The sequence below is a fragment of the Mustela nivalis genome (genome assembly GCF_964662115.1).
Source record: "Mustela nivalis genome assembly, chromosome: 5".
NCBI lineage: Eukaryota > Metazoa > Chordata > Mammalia > Carnivora > Mustelidae > Mustela > Mustela nivalis.
The window spans coordinates 145,726,217-145,741,045 of record NC_139024.1 but is presented as its reverse complement, the minus strand read 5'-3'; positions in this window follow the sequence as shown (position 1 = coordinate 145,741,045).

Sequence of the window (14,829 nt, the reverse complement as noted above, 5' to 3'; positions counted from 1 at the left end):
TCTATTTTGTAAGGTGAAAAGTTCTGGAGATGGCTTGCACAACAATGTGATGTGTTTGACACTGTAAAACTGTATACTAAAATTAATTAATATGGAGGTATCATCTCGCACCTGTTAGGACGGCTGTTATCAAAAAACGATGAGGTAACAAGTGTTGGCAAGAGCATGGGGAAAAAGGGAATCCTTACACACTGTTGGTGGGACCATTAAGGAAAACAATTTGGAAGTTCCTCCAAAAAACTAAAAATAGAACTACCCTGTGACCGAGCAGTGTCTCTTCTGCGTCTATACCCAAAAGATATGAAACCAACACCTTGAACCCACGTTCACTGCAACGTTATTCACAGTAGCCAAGACACGGAAGCAACCCAAGTGTCCGTTGATGGATGAATAGATGACGTAGACACGGTATGAGTATAGGCATATATATAGTAGAATATTTTTCAGCCTTAAAAAAGGAAATTGCAACAACATGGGTGAACTTGGAGAACATTATGCTCTGTGAAAGAAGCCAGACGCATAAAGAAAAAAGCTATATGATCTCACTTACACGTGGCATCTGGAAATGTCAGACTCATGGAAGCAGGGAATAGAATTGTGTTTACTCGGAATGGTGGGGGGGGGGGGTGTGGGAAATGGGGAGATGTGACCAAAATGTACAAATTTGGGTTGTAGGATGAATAAGTCTAGAACTCTAATGTACAGAGTGATGATGATTATTACTGTTTTGAATACTGGATATTTGCTAAAAGAGAAGATTTCGGGTGCATTTATCACACACACACAGAAAAGGTAACGAAGTGAGGGACTGGTTATGTAATTAGCTTGACCGTAGTCATCATTTCACTCTGTATATCCAATCACCACATTGTACGCCGCAAATATAGACAATTCTTATTAAAAATGAAATAGGGGCAGCGGGATGGCTCAGTGGGTTGAGCCTCTGCCTTCAGCTCAGGTCATGATCTCAAGGTTCTGGGATCAAGCCCCGCATCGGGCTCTCTGCTCAGCGGAGAACTGCTTCTCCCTCTCTTTCTGCCTGTCTCTCTGCCTACTTGTGATCTCTCTCAAATAAATAAAATCTTGAAAAAAAATAAAAATGAAATAAAAATGGTTGAGATGATTAATTTTATGTTATATGTATTTTTTACTACAATTTAAGAAATATGGGGCTTGGCCCTGAGAGTGCCAGCAGGAGAGATGGGGGTAGATCTAAGTCTGTTTGCGGGGAGTCAGGGAAGCCCTTCACAGACAGGTGTCAAGTGTCTGAGCCTTGAAGCACACGTGGGCAGAAGCGAGGTGGAGAGGATGAGGGAAATGCAGAAGGTGGGAATGGGAGCATGGAGAGAGACAGGGAAAAAGTCACAGACAGACAGACAGACAGACACACACACAGCCCTGGAGGGGAGAATGGAACAGTCTGGGGTAGCAGGATAGAGCTGCTGGAGGTTAGAATGTAGGGTGGCATGGGGGGGCAGCAGGGAGAAATTGATCCAGTTCAGAGTTTTTCTGGTAGGTGATGGGAGCCATTGAGAGTTCTTCGTGGGAGAGGTGGGGATGATGTCATCAGATTGGCGTTCTAGAAAAATGACCCAGGATACTGTGTGGAGGATGGTTCTGAGCACAGAGGCAAGACCCCACTTGCACCCCTGTTTCACCCTTTTCCCAGGGGCATCTCCTGCCTATCTCAGCAGCCCCGACTCTCCCAGCGACCTGGGAGGGCCGTGGTGAGCATCCTTTTCCCTCTCCCCAACCTCCCTGGAAACTTGGCCGTCTGTGCATATCATCTCCTGTGTGCTTGGACATCTTTGTGGTTTTGAGAGTCTCTGCTCTTCTCATGGTCTTCACGGATGGAAAGAGCTAGCCTCACGGACAGACCTTTCCCCAAGCTTCACATGCCTCCCTGCCCCCACTTTCTCCACTTCTTCCATGGGCAGACTCATTCCCATGCCCCAAGCCCACAAAATGTTCTATTATACTTACCACATCAGCCCATGTTTCCAGCGGTGAAGAGTCTGGGTTTGCTGGGGCTGTTTTGCCTCCTTATGGAGGCAAAAGAGCGCTTCCAGGGGTTGCTGGCGGGGGTGGGGGCAGACCCGATGTTGTCACTGGCTGGGTTGAAGACGTCGGTGAGTTTTGCCATCTTGTTGCCCCGTCTGTAACAGGTGCATACTCTTACCTCAGTGGAGCTGCGAGGAAGTAGTATAAAATGATTAAAGAAGACGATTTAGGTTCTACAAACAAACTTTCTCGAACACTTCATGAGCTGGACGATGACCTTTCAGAGTAGGCAAGGAAGGCAAGGCACTTTTAGAAGATGAGCAATAAGGAAGGAGGAAGGGAATAATGGAAAATACCTGATTGGCTGAGGCCACTGGGCAACCTTGCTCAGGATGGGAAATTTTGGCATTTGGAGATGGGCAAGCTGGATGGGGAGACTGCCTTCCTGGCCAAGCATGGGGACATGGTGTTCTCTAAGCCAAGTTTCAGTTTGCTGACAGGGCACCTTGGACAGGAGGGCCTCCATCTTGGGCCCAGAAATCTTTTTCAATGGAGGATGCAATGAGTTAATATATGAAAAGCCCTTGGAGCAGTGCCTGGCACTGTTGGTGTCAAATAATTGTTTGTCAAGTAAGCACCTACTTCGAAATGGAATGGTAGGGATTCAATGGAGTGCTCCTCCTAGGTGCTTAGCGCAGTACCTGGTAAATAGTTAATGCCCCATAGATGCTAATGGTCACTCTTACTGTTACGATGTTTGGGGCTTGACCTCTGTGGGGTGGGGTGGAGGCGATGAGGCGGGGGTCTGCCTTGGGGGTCAACCCAAGGAGGGAGCCTGACCGTCCCCCCATGCCGCTCCCTTAGTTGTCTCTCCTCTGCTCTGGAGTGGGCCCTTCCTTGTAGTTGTAGTGAGGTAGTATTGGAGTAGGCAATATGGCTGGTGTTGTGAGAAAAAGCCAGGCATATGGAGACCCAGGGACGCAGGGCAAACGCCAGGTAAAGGTGAAGGCACAGGCAGCAGTGAGGCCTCGACTAGCCAAGAAACATCGAGAATGGCCCGCCATCACCAGAAGCTAGGAGAGAGGGCTCCCCACAGGAACCAATCCTGCCAGAACCTTCATGCTGGTCTTCCAGCTCCCAGAATAGTGACACGATATATTCCTGTTATTTTAAGCCCCCCCACCATGGCAAGGTTGTGATACTTTGTATTGGCAGCCTCCAGAAGCAGATACAATCCTCACCACCCAGAGAAACAGCCAAACTTATTAGCCTGGTATTGGAATTCACTATCCTTTATACACACACGTGTGTATGCACACACGTACATGTGCGTGTGCACGCGCACGTGCACACACACACACACATACATTGTTTTAGCGAGACACGACCATTTGTAATTCCACAGACATGACCAAAAAAATTATTTGTCCTAGGAAAACATTATTTGATATTTATAATGATTCCTCCCAATCTGTGGCGGTCCTAGTACTTGGAGCCTGTTTTTGTTTGTGGGCATCTGTATCCCCCGAAGACGGTGGAGGTGACAGAGGGAGAGATGGAGAGCAGAGGGAGAGCAGTAAATGAAACAGCTCTGGGTTGTGAAAGGGAGTGTGGAGTAGAGCTGGGAAAATGTGCAGGGCTGGGGATTTGGGCCCCGGAGGCTGTGCGGTCCAGGGAAAGAACAATCCAGGTTGGTTTTCAAGGGACTTCGGAGAGGGGGGGTGAAAATGCCGGGGGGAGATGATCAGAGAGAAACGCTGTCTGCTGTGTGAGGTGAGTTGTCCCTGCTCATTCTCCCTAGAAAATCTCGGGTTCGATCATTGCCCTCTTCGACGCTTGTGGGGCTCGTGCCCTTCTCCACCCCTCTCCGCTTTGCCTGTCCCCAGAGGCAGGGGACGACCCGCCTGCAGAGGGCTCAAGGTGAAATGAGAGTCTGAGTCATCCCAGCCCACGCCACAGCCCCTTGTTCATGCAGCTCCCGACGCCTGGGACCACCTTCCTCTCTTCCTCCATCAGACAAAATCCAACCCACTCCTCTTCCAAGCGTCCTCCCTTCCGCGGCAATTTCTGTGCCATGGCCCCTCTTCCGACGCCCTGGCAGAATTGCAATGAATCGCCACCTTGAATTCCCACAGAGCCTCTCAGATCGCCTCCCGCCGCCGTGCTTCTCTCACCTTCTTTGGGAGATGGAGCCTGGGTCCTCATCTGTCCGGGTTGTCCTCTGCCCACCCCCGAGGGAGCCCAGAGCCCCACCCGCAGCAGGAACCAGGGAGTGAATGAAAGGACGGGCTGAGGGCGGCAGGAGTAGACGGGGCGACGATGCTCTGCCCCGGGAAGAAAATGAGATAAAGAATGAGGGGCTGGAGCAAGGAGCGGGAGTGAAATGACAGCCTTCCTTGAAGCAGCCCGCAGAGAAGTCTAATTCATATAATTAAAATCCAAATAAGTAGGAGGATCGATGGATGGGGAGCCAACTGGTAGGTAGAATGTAGACCCGGGAAGCACAGAGCCCAAGACAAGATCAAGCACGGGGGGTTAGAGATACGTTTGTGCTGGGATCGTACAAGCACGAAGTCAAAGGTGGGAGAGAAGGTGGGAACAGGGTAGAACCGAAGGAAAGGCAGTGGGGCTCGGGGGCAGGGAGGGAAGAATTGCATTAACAGAAGATGCTGGGATGGGAGAGAAACAGAATCCAGGACCAGGACCGGCGGGGTGATGGCTTGTGGCGAACTTGGTGTGAGATTCAAAGAGGCGCACGCATCTCATTGCTGAGCTGAGTGGAAGATTGAGTAGGAAAACGGAGGATTGGCCCAGAAAGGACGAGAAACACAGCACAGGAGCTCAACGGTCATTTTTTTTTTTTTTTTTTTTTTTTTTTGTGGGGAGGGAGGAAACGGTGGCTAATAATATACTGTAGAGATAAATTAATAATACTAAGCTACCTCGCCAGGGTGTTACGAGTGTTAATTAATTAATTATTGTTTGCAAAGCACTTTGAAGGTGGAAAGGCTCTATAATTATTATGAATAAAATGTCAGAGATAATAATCCGGCAGAATGCAGTGACCTCATCAGCACCTCATTTGCATGGTACGAAGTAGAGCAGATTCAAGGATTCTCTGCCAAGGGGGGGAGACCTGCTGGGGACGACAGATGCCCGTCTCCACGCCCTGCCTTCTCCTCGCCGCGTCGTTCTGTCAGCCCCAACGCTGTGGCCTCTGCTCCCTTGGCAGCAGGTTCATGAGAAACTGTGTGAGGTGATATTTTTATGAGTCGGAAAGCTGCCGATGGAAGAAGCCGACGACGAGATGTCTTCGAGACGGGCAGCATTCTAATGTTCTTTACAGCGAACGGCTTCCGTTTCGCAGGCTGCCGTGTTGCAGGGGAGGTGGTTAGAACCATGACCTCTTGGGGCTGCTCTTCTGGAGGGGGAGGGACATGGACGGTTCGGGGAGGGTGGGGAGGGACAGCGGGGGATGGTGGCGTGCCTCCAACGTGCTTGTCCGGGTTTGGGGAAAATGGCACAGACCACATTGCAGGCTCATGGAGCCACCATTCTCAGTGGGAGCGGGCACTATGAAACCAGATGACACCCCTCCCCCCCATTTCTAGATGGAATGTGTTGGGGGCCATCAAGGCAGAGAAGTTGATCATGATAGCGTGAGGCAGCAGTAGAAGGAAGAGCCGCACAAAGGGGTCCCATCGGAGACAAAGGCTGGGAAAGGAGGCATGACTGTTGGGAGTTCTTAGAAGGATTAGTTCTGGAGAAAAGATGACTGAGGACAGTCCCTTGCACCGGTTCCCTCCCCGGCCCCGACCCCACCCGCAGGCTTGGATGATGAGGCAGAAGAGGTGCAGAGTACTTACCAGCCATTGGCTGTGTGTTAGGGAGACATAACAATTCTGCCAACTAATTCCCCTTCCTACTAGGGGGAAGGAGGGAACAGAATGGCACTGCAGGGGCAAGGCTTATCCAAGCTACGTGAACACGGGGGATCACAAAAGACGCTATCAAGTCTGGGGAGTTTCACACCAATTTATAGCAGAACGATAGAAGAACAAAGTATGAACACTTCTTTTATCTCCTTGAGACAAAAGGACTCACTTGGTTGGTCTTGTGTGTAGCTTGTGAGAAGTCCCCAAGCTCATTCTGGGGCTATTGACAGCCCAAGGGTCACAAGATCCACAACCTTGCGTTGTCAAATCAAAAACTTTTGATTTGGGGGCTTTTTATGTTCTCAAGGAGACACCTTAAAGAGGTCCATAAGTCGTTTCCTTACACCTCCATTGTGATTTATTAAGTTCCTGAACCGTTGGAATAAGGAGTTGGATGAGACAGGCATGTCTGGACAGACAGCTGGTTTCTGGCCCCGCTGTACCGTCAGTGAGATCTTTGGGAAAACAACAGCTCAGGACACCTTCGGCTCAACAGTGATCCTCCAACATCAGAATGCTGTGATCCCTCTGCCGAGCTGCAGATGGAGAAGGTCTCAGGTGGGGCCCAGGAATTTGCATTTCTAACAGCTTCCCAGATGGTGCTGCTGCTGTTAGTCCAGAGCACCCCCTTAGAAAGTCACTGTTTTGAGGGGAGCCTGGGTGGCTCAGTTGGTTAAGCCTCTACCTTCAACTCAGGTCGTGATCCCAGGGTCCTGGGATCGAGCCCCACATTGAGCCCAACAGTGAGCCTGTTTCTCCGCCTCCCTCTGCTGCTGCTCCCCCTCCTTGTGCTCTCTCTCTCTCTCTCTCTCTCTCAGTCAAATAAATAAATAAATACATCTTTAAAGCAAGCAAGAAAGAAAGAAAAAGAAAGTCACTGATTTGAGAACTAAGGAGCCTGCCTTTGGAGGGAGGTAGCAGGAGAGGGAGAGCGGGCAGCAGGGGAAGGGAAGGGCATCCGAGTAAAGAGAACTCGGGCATGATTGGGCACAGGCATGACTGTGAGCTGGTAAATGGGGGTGACCCGTAGTGGGGACAAAACTCTCATCCCCATTTTGGGTATGAGCCAGCTCCTCCACCTTCCACCGTCCTAGCCCTGAGCTGCAGCACCTACCAGGAAACCCTCTCCGCTCTGCAGCCTCCAGAAAGGTCAGAAGTTTGTCCTTCTCCTGCACCTTGCAGGTGTCTTTAAGGTTGTAGATGGGCTCATTTCCTGGGAAGCTGCCATAACAACATATACTTGACCCTTGAACAACATGGGGTTGAACAGCAGGGATCCACTTCTAGGCGGACTTTCTTCCATAAATGCAGTACAATGCTGTAAATGTATTTTCTCTTCCTTATGACTCCCTTAATAACATTCCCCCCCCCTTCTAGCTTACCTGACTGTGAGAAGGAAGAATGTGATACATCGAGCATACAAAAAACATGTTACTCTACTGTTTCTGTTATCGGGAAGGTCAACAGTTCACTATGGGTAGTTCCATTTGCGGGCAGTCAAGAGTCACATTCAGATTTTTGCCTGTTTGGGTGGTGGATGTCCTTAACCCCCGGAGTTGTTCAATGGTCAACTGTACTCCATTGGAGTGGCTTAAAAGCAATGTATCGTGTCATGGTTATGGAGGCTGGACGTCCAAATTCAAGGTGTCGGCAGGACTGGTTCCTTCCGAGGCTGGGAGGGAGAGTCTGTTCTAGCTCTCCCTCCTGCTTCCGGTGGCCCTGGACCTTCCTGGCCTCCTAATAGGCTTCTCCCTGTGTCTTCACTTTGTCTTCCCTCTGTGTGTGTGCCTGTCTCTGTGTCCACATTTCCCGCTTGTATAAGAACACCAGTCATTGTGTTAGGGCCCACCCCATGGACCTCATCTTACCTTGATCCTCTGCAGAGACCCCATTTCCAAATAAGGCAGTAATCGGAGGTTCTGGGGATTAGGACTTCACTCTCTTTCTTGGGGGTGGGGGCAGGGGAGATACAATTTATACTATTTATAGTAGATTTTCTTCTCCTCTGGGATGGGTCTATGTTCCTGCCCTTGGGGGCTTGGTTTTCACCCAGGTGTGGGGAAATGGAGGTGGAACAGTCCCTCCTGTGAGAGTAGGAGCCCCCCTTCTGTATCCACAGGGCCCCTGTTGAAGTCTGGTTGTAGGCTGAACGGAGACGTTGGTGGGAGGCCGAACCCATGCTCTTATTTTTTCTTTTCCATCAGTCCCAGCTCCGGTAGCTTGGTGCTGCAGACCCCAGAACTGGTCACTGGGCTCCCTGTGCCTACCTGCAATGGAAGGCCAGACTTTCAGGAACCAGAGAATGAGTGAGTTTTGGGTCTGACTAAGGGCTGAGAATCCAGCCCCTCGTCCCTCATCTATGAGATGAGGGTGATGACACTGACCTCTTGGGGCTGTGGTGTTAGGAATGAGAGAGTCTGCAGATAACACCTGGTACAGAGGGGGTGTGTGCGTGGGGGGGGTCATCATTAATAACGAGGACCTCTGCTGAACATCTCACCCCGAAACTCCGCCCTAGAGGGCCGAGCTCTGAATTTGCCCCGAGCTTGGCTCTGTTCCTCCCGACCTCTTTCCCTTGCTGTCCCCCGCCGCCACACAGCGAACCCTGCAAGTCAACGGCTTTGAACTGGGACTTCAAAGAGAAGCCAGCTCTGTTCTTCAAACAGGTTTATAAAGAGATTTTGATACAAGACAACAATACTTGTCAGCAGTGCCCAGTTATCGTCCTTCCCTTTGTAGTTTTATTAGGAAATAATTTCCCAGCTGGTGAGGCTCCTGCTGGCACATCTTGTTTCTCTATTTGCGATTGGATCTGCCCACCGGAGGGGCTGGCCCTGTGCGACAGCAGTGTTGCCAGCTGGGACCCCCCCAACCCCCGAGAAAGACATCACCGGAAGGGTCTTTGCAACGATTTACCATCTGCCCCTCCCCTCTTCCTCCCCCTCTTTGTAGCAAAAATGCAATTTGTTTGACCTCTGGGGAGGCTTAAAACCTCAGCCTCTTAATCCCCCCCCTTATTATTATTTTATTTTTTTTAAGAGGAAAGAGAAAGAGGAAACCATGGCTAGAAAATACGAGAACGATTTCAGCCTTCCTTTCCATCCTGTCCTGCATTCTAGGCTGGCAATCAAGAGTCCAGCAGATGAAAGCTTCAGAGCCCCGTGCATTGGGGGGAAACAAGCGTGACGGTTTTGCAAGATCCAGTTTTTCCGAGCAGAGGGAGAGTGTGGTTTTCCAGAAGTGATTATTCCTTTTTCTTTCCTCATGCTTTTTTGTATAACTCGGAACGTGTGACAAGGATTCTGCTGTGTGCCAGGCACCGCGGCAGGTTCTGAGATGCAGAAATGAGGAACCCTGGGCTCCTCCAGTTATATTTCTCAGCATGGGCTGGGATGAGTTAGATTGAGAAGCAGACTTTCCAGGGACTGCTCCTTGGAGGGCTCTGTGCCATAGTGGAGGAAGGGTACCCTGGGGTTCAGGAACATACTACTTGCCAGGACAGCTAGAGATGGCCCTTGACCATCAGCTGGAGGGGGAGGCAGATCCAGTGTGGGGTGTGGGCTGCTGGTTTAAGAACAGAGCCACTGGGATGAATTTCCGCACTAAGAAGGAACAGATAGAGAGGGAGGTTGAAGACCCAGACAGGGAGAAATGACTGATGTAACATGAGGACATCTCCTGGGGGTGGGTTGAGATGGGTTGGCTCAGCAGAAATTAGAAATTTAGAGGCAGAAGTTCCTTAGAGATCATTCAGCTCAGAGCCGTCATTTTATCTCATGAGATTCAAGGGATTGAGGAATTTCCAAAGGTTATATATTGATGAGTTGGGGGGCGGGAACTCGAACCCAGGTCTGCTGGCCGCCGGGTGGAGACCAGGGGTCTGCAGGAAGCTTGCCGCAGCCCTGAGGATGGAGGGGCTATGACAGACTGAGCAAGGCTCTTAGGATTCCTGGTCCACCAGGTGTTGGGGTTGGGTGAGTTTCGAGGAGGGGGATCAGTGCAGAGGGGAGCTGCGTATGGTCAAAGGTCACCTCAGATCCGCACACGAGGAGCAGAACACAGCTGGATGGGAGTCACAGAGAGGCCATTCCTGACTCTGAAGTACTTTGCTAACTCAGGATCACTCACCTTCCCATCCACTGTTCCCGCTGCTGCCAAAGCAAATAGTGAAGGCCTCCATTGGAAAGCCACAGAGGAGAAATTGACCAAAAAGCTTGTTGTTTTGAGCAGAAGGTGCCAGACCACAGGAACACAAGTAGCCCATTGGCTATCCTGCCCGGGATCTATGCCAGTGTTCTTAATGTACCCATTGCACAGATGGGGCCACTTCAAGTGGAGAGCTTATGCTTTCCAAAGACCCATCCAAAGGCAACAATCAAACCACAGTTCCATGTTTGCTCTGCTCCTTCCCAAGTCTTCCTCCTGCTGCTGACCTCATGTCTCCATGGAGTCCGAGGAAAGCACTGAGGAGGACAGTGAGAACAGAATACGCGCCGTTCTCCATGCAGTCTGGTTGGGTCTGGTTGGCCTCCACTCCAGCCCCTTACACAATTTTTTGAGGCAAAAACAAAACAAAACAAAAACCAACAATAACAAAAAAAAAACTGAAGCGGTAATAAAATGGTTGTAATATATTTTATATGTCTGAAATTAGGGGATGGCAAAGTATGGTTTGCTGGCCAAATCTGGCCGGCAGCCTGTTTTTGAACAGCCTGTGAGCTAAGAATGGTTTTTACATTTTAAAAGGGTCATAAAAAGCAACCCCCAACACAAAGAAAAATACGCCACAGAGACTCTATGTGCCCACAAAGCCTGAAATGTTTGCTAATTAGCCCTTGCAGAAAAAGTTTGCTGACCTCTGATAGAGGAATGCTCTTATCACAAAAAGACCATGTTGTGACGTTGCATGATAAATGAGATAAGCATGGGGTATATGCAAAATGTGCATTTATTGTATACTAAGTGTAGCGTGGCCTTGGAATGAGATATTAATTTCAAGTTGTTTTATTTACACCACTGCTATTTATTCCAATCATGTCAGCTAATCTCATTATATTCACTTGGATGTGAGTCCCTGACGAGTCACAGAGGTCTCTGGAAGCCTGAGGTTTGGCCACGCAGCTCTCATGACCCCTGGTCTGGGGTAACCACGCTCGGGACTTCCTTTGCATTGAATTCTCCTGGCCTGCCTCGGGAAGCTCATTCATCCATGGGGGGGGGGGGTCCTTCCTCAGCCCTGGGGCAGCTGAGCCACAGAGCACAGGAGATGCGGCCAAGGTTGCCAGGCCCGTGACGGAGGTGCGTGCGGACTCTCTGGCCAGCACGTGCGCCCCGAGCCTCACGATGTCTGCTGGAGATCAGCTGGGGGGCTAAGTCGCTGCAGTCAGCGAGAGCTGTTATTTCTGAACTTCCCAGCTCGATGGGCAGGGGCTACCCCTGTGCTCCAGAACCTTCCCACAGAGATGGCCAAGTGGGCTAAGACCCCATGACACCCAGCAGCTCACCGGGGGTGGGGGGAGGTGGAGGGAGCCGGGGCTCAATCACGCGGCATCGAGGTCATGTGCGGGCCACTGGGTCAGGGAGGGAGGCTCACCTAGCTGTCCTCTTCTGGGAACAGAAGGGCAGAACCCTGGAGGGGAAGGAAGGGAGTGGTCAGGTGCCACAGAGCGGGATGCAGATCCTGTCTCTGCTGCGCGTGCGTCCGGTAAACTTGGACTGATGACTTAAGGTCTTGGATCTCCACCCTCCTCATCTGTAAGATGAGGTAATAATGGACCCACCTCATGAGGTCTGGGGGAGGCTGAAGAACGATACTGGATACAAAACAACAACAACGACAACAACAAACAGGCAAGAAGGCAAAAAATAAAAAAAAAAAAAAAGAAGAAGAAGCAAAAGTCACTGGGGTCTTTGTTTTGTTTCATCCTCTAAACACTGGATTATTTCTGCCTAAATGCTTCACTAAATGTCCTCAGAGTCATCTCCAGGGAGGAGAAGTAAGAGTGAGAGCAAGAGATATGGGTGGGGGGGGGGGGAGAGAAGGGGAGAGAGAAAGAAAGAAAGAGAAAGAAAGAAGAGAGAGAAAGGAAGGAAGGAAGGAAAAAGAGAAAGAGCAAACAAGCAAGCAAGAGAGCAGTTTGCAGTGCAAAAATGGTACAGAAAACACAAATTCTGGAGAGAGGAATTACAACAGAACAACCACAGTTAGTCAGTACTTGTTAAACCACGACAAGAATCAGAGGACCAGCCGCGGGCCAGGACCCCGGATCCGTCAGCCCAAGCATCCTCAGACGGTTACAAGGGAACATTGCTTGGTTGTTATGTCTCCCAAGGCAGATGGCCTTGGGCGCTGGCCCCAACTGGGCCACATTCTGTGATTAGGCAACGGGCGGAAGTTCTCTGAGTCTCCCCTTCCTTGTTTGTAAGTTGGAACAATAACAACAATAATAAATACCCACAAGGTTTGCTGCGAACTCTCAATGTTGGCCATGACATAAGTGTGGGTGAGGACCAGCTGCCTTCATATACCGCTTGGATTATAAATGGGGGTGGGGGTGGCTGGGTCATGGGACAGCCCCGGGGCACCGCGTGACTCAGGTCAGGATTTAATGGTGCTGTGTAGAGTCCCGAACAAGATTTCTCTTTGTGCAGAACCAATAGGCCTGTGCAGATCGAGTTCCATGAGAGGACGACAACCACCGCTCTGAAACTCCAAGTTCACGTCACCAAAGCCAGATCCGTGTAGTTAATTTCCCATTTCTCCGAGGGGTTGATTACCGCTGCTTTTGGTCGAGGAGAAGTCAGTTTTGAAAACACCCCTTGTAATAGGTGTTTCAAAAACACTTGGGCATGGGTAGGGAGCCTATTAAATTCTAACAGCTCTGCTGGCAGGTAAAGCACATTTATGGGCTTAAAAAAAAAAAATAGACCACACTGTCTGCCTTTTGGACTTCTGGGCCATTCTGAAGGGATTTCATGCTTAAGGTCAAGAAGGTTTGAAGGGTGGATTTCATTTCTCCAAGTCGCTCTCCTCGTATTGGCCTCCTATGCGGTATAAATGATAGGGTTGCTTGCATGCCTTTAGCTGAAGCTGGTCTTGCTGGAAATTCTTGGCTCCTTTCCAACCAAATAGATCTGTTTTTTTCTCATTGTCACCACCTCAAAGGGACTGTGTTACTTCTGGGCTTGTCCTCGTCTAACTCTGCCCAAATATTCGAATGTCCAAAAGCTGCTGATAGAAATGATTTCAACTCTGGGATTCTGTAGGGTGGGATTCTGGTGCCAAGTAAGGTCTTTTTGATTGTGCAAGTGAAGATCCCAGGACCAGAAGTTTTTTTTGGGGGGGGGGGGGAGAAAGATCTAGAATAGTAGATAGAAAGGTTACAGAAAGGGTTAGCTTCCTGGGAGAGGGGGAAAGGAGAGGGGAGATGGGCGCGGGCAGGGGAGGCTAAGTCAGACCGAGAGGGCCGGGGTGGGGCACATAACGAACACAGTGTCATCTGTAAGCCTTGGTTGGAAGCTTTCGGCACTCAAGTATTTGGAAGCAAGGCATTCTAGACCCAGAGGACATGGGATCAGTGACGTGTGAACCGGGACATGTTGGGGACTTAGGAAGTACATCCTGGGAGACTCTGTAAACGGTCTCGTCCCACATGTTGACCTGTGGTTTTGAGACCACAAGGCAGCAAGGAAGGGTCCGTCTGAACACCAGCGGAAGTTTTCAGTGTGGCGTGGAGTCATGGAATGATGTCAGAACTTCAGAAAATGTGTTTAGACTAGACTCTGTGTGACTTTGTGGGGAATTCAGTTCAAAGAATCAGTCATTTTTTTCATATGGCTAATGTCATTGATTTACAAAGAATTCTTCTCCCAGGCAAACATAAAAAGACCTAAAGCCCCATAATCAAATGCCTGCTCCGACCACAAAGTCGGGCTGTCTCAAACCGTCTCTTTCATGCACACAGAAGGACACATCTCTCAGCAGCCACTGAAAACTTGTAAAGTCGATTTTTCCCCCTTTATCCCTTCCTGGTACTGCTGTCTTCTGAGATGCAACAGCGGCGGGAGGAATTCGGAGTCAACTCTCTCTGCCTTGGGAGGGTCCTCTACTGATTCGGAGAGGGGACTGCTGTCTGTCGCCCATGTCGGATGCGTCCGGAACAGAGAGGAAGTGTAACCTGGCCGGCGTGAGCGAGGGATGAGGTCGGAGGAGGTGGGCTCCTTCCTGTCTCCGGTTCTTGGTGTCAAGCTGCAACCTCGACCCCCTTCATGGATGCGACTCTGAGGGTCTTAGAGGCTCCCCCTCTGTGAGCTGGGATAGAGGCAGCATAGCCCCTCAAAGGTGCTCTCTGAGAATGGAAACGGGGCAAGCTCTTGGGTTGCTGGCTGCTTCCCAGGAATGGCCGGCGCGAGGCTTACCCTGCCCCTTCTGCAGGAGGCACTCATCTCAAAGCTGGCTGGGGTAGGCTGGATAATGAGCCCCGGCCTGTTCTCACCCGCGGACCTGTGAACGGTATCTTACCTGGCAGAATTATTGAGCTGTGATTATTACATGAAAAACCTTGAGCTGGGGGCCAGGGGGATTATTCTGGATCCTCTGGGTGGGGGGTGTGGCTAAACATAATCACAAGTGTCCCCAGAAGCTGGCAGAGGCCAGGAAGGAGCCCCCTGCACCCTCCAGCTGGATCGAGCCCTGACAATACTTTCATGGAGGCGTGTTAGCCCCACGAGATTCCTTTCAGACTTTTGGCCCTGCAAATTAGTAATAAACAAGAGACTCATAGATTTAACAGTAGGAACAAGCAACCCGAGAATGCCTTCCTGCTGTTCCCAAGACAAAGTCTGCGGTGATTGAGTTCAGCAGGAAGAGGATACCAGGACACTGTTCCATTGG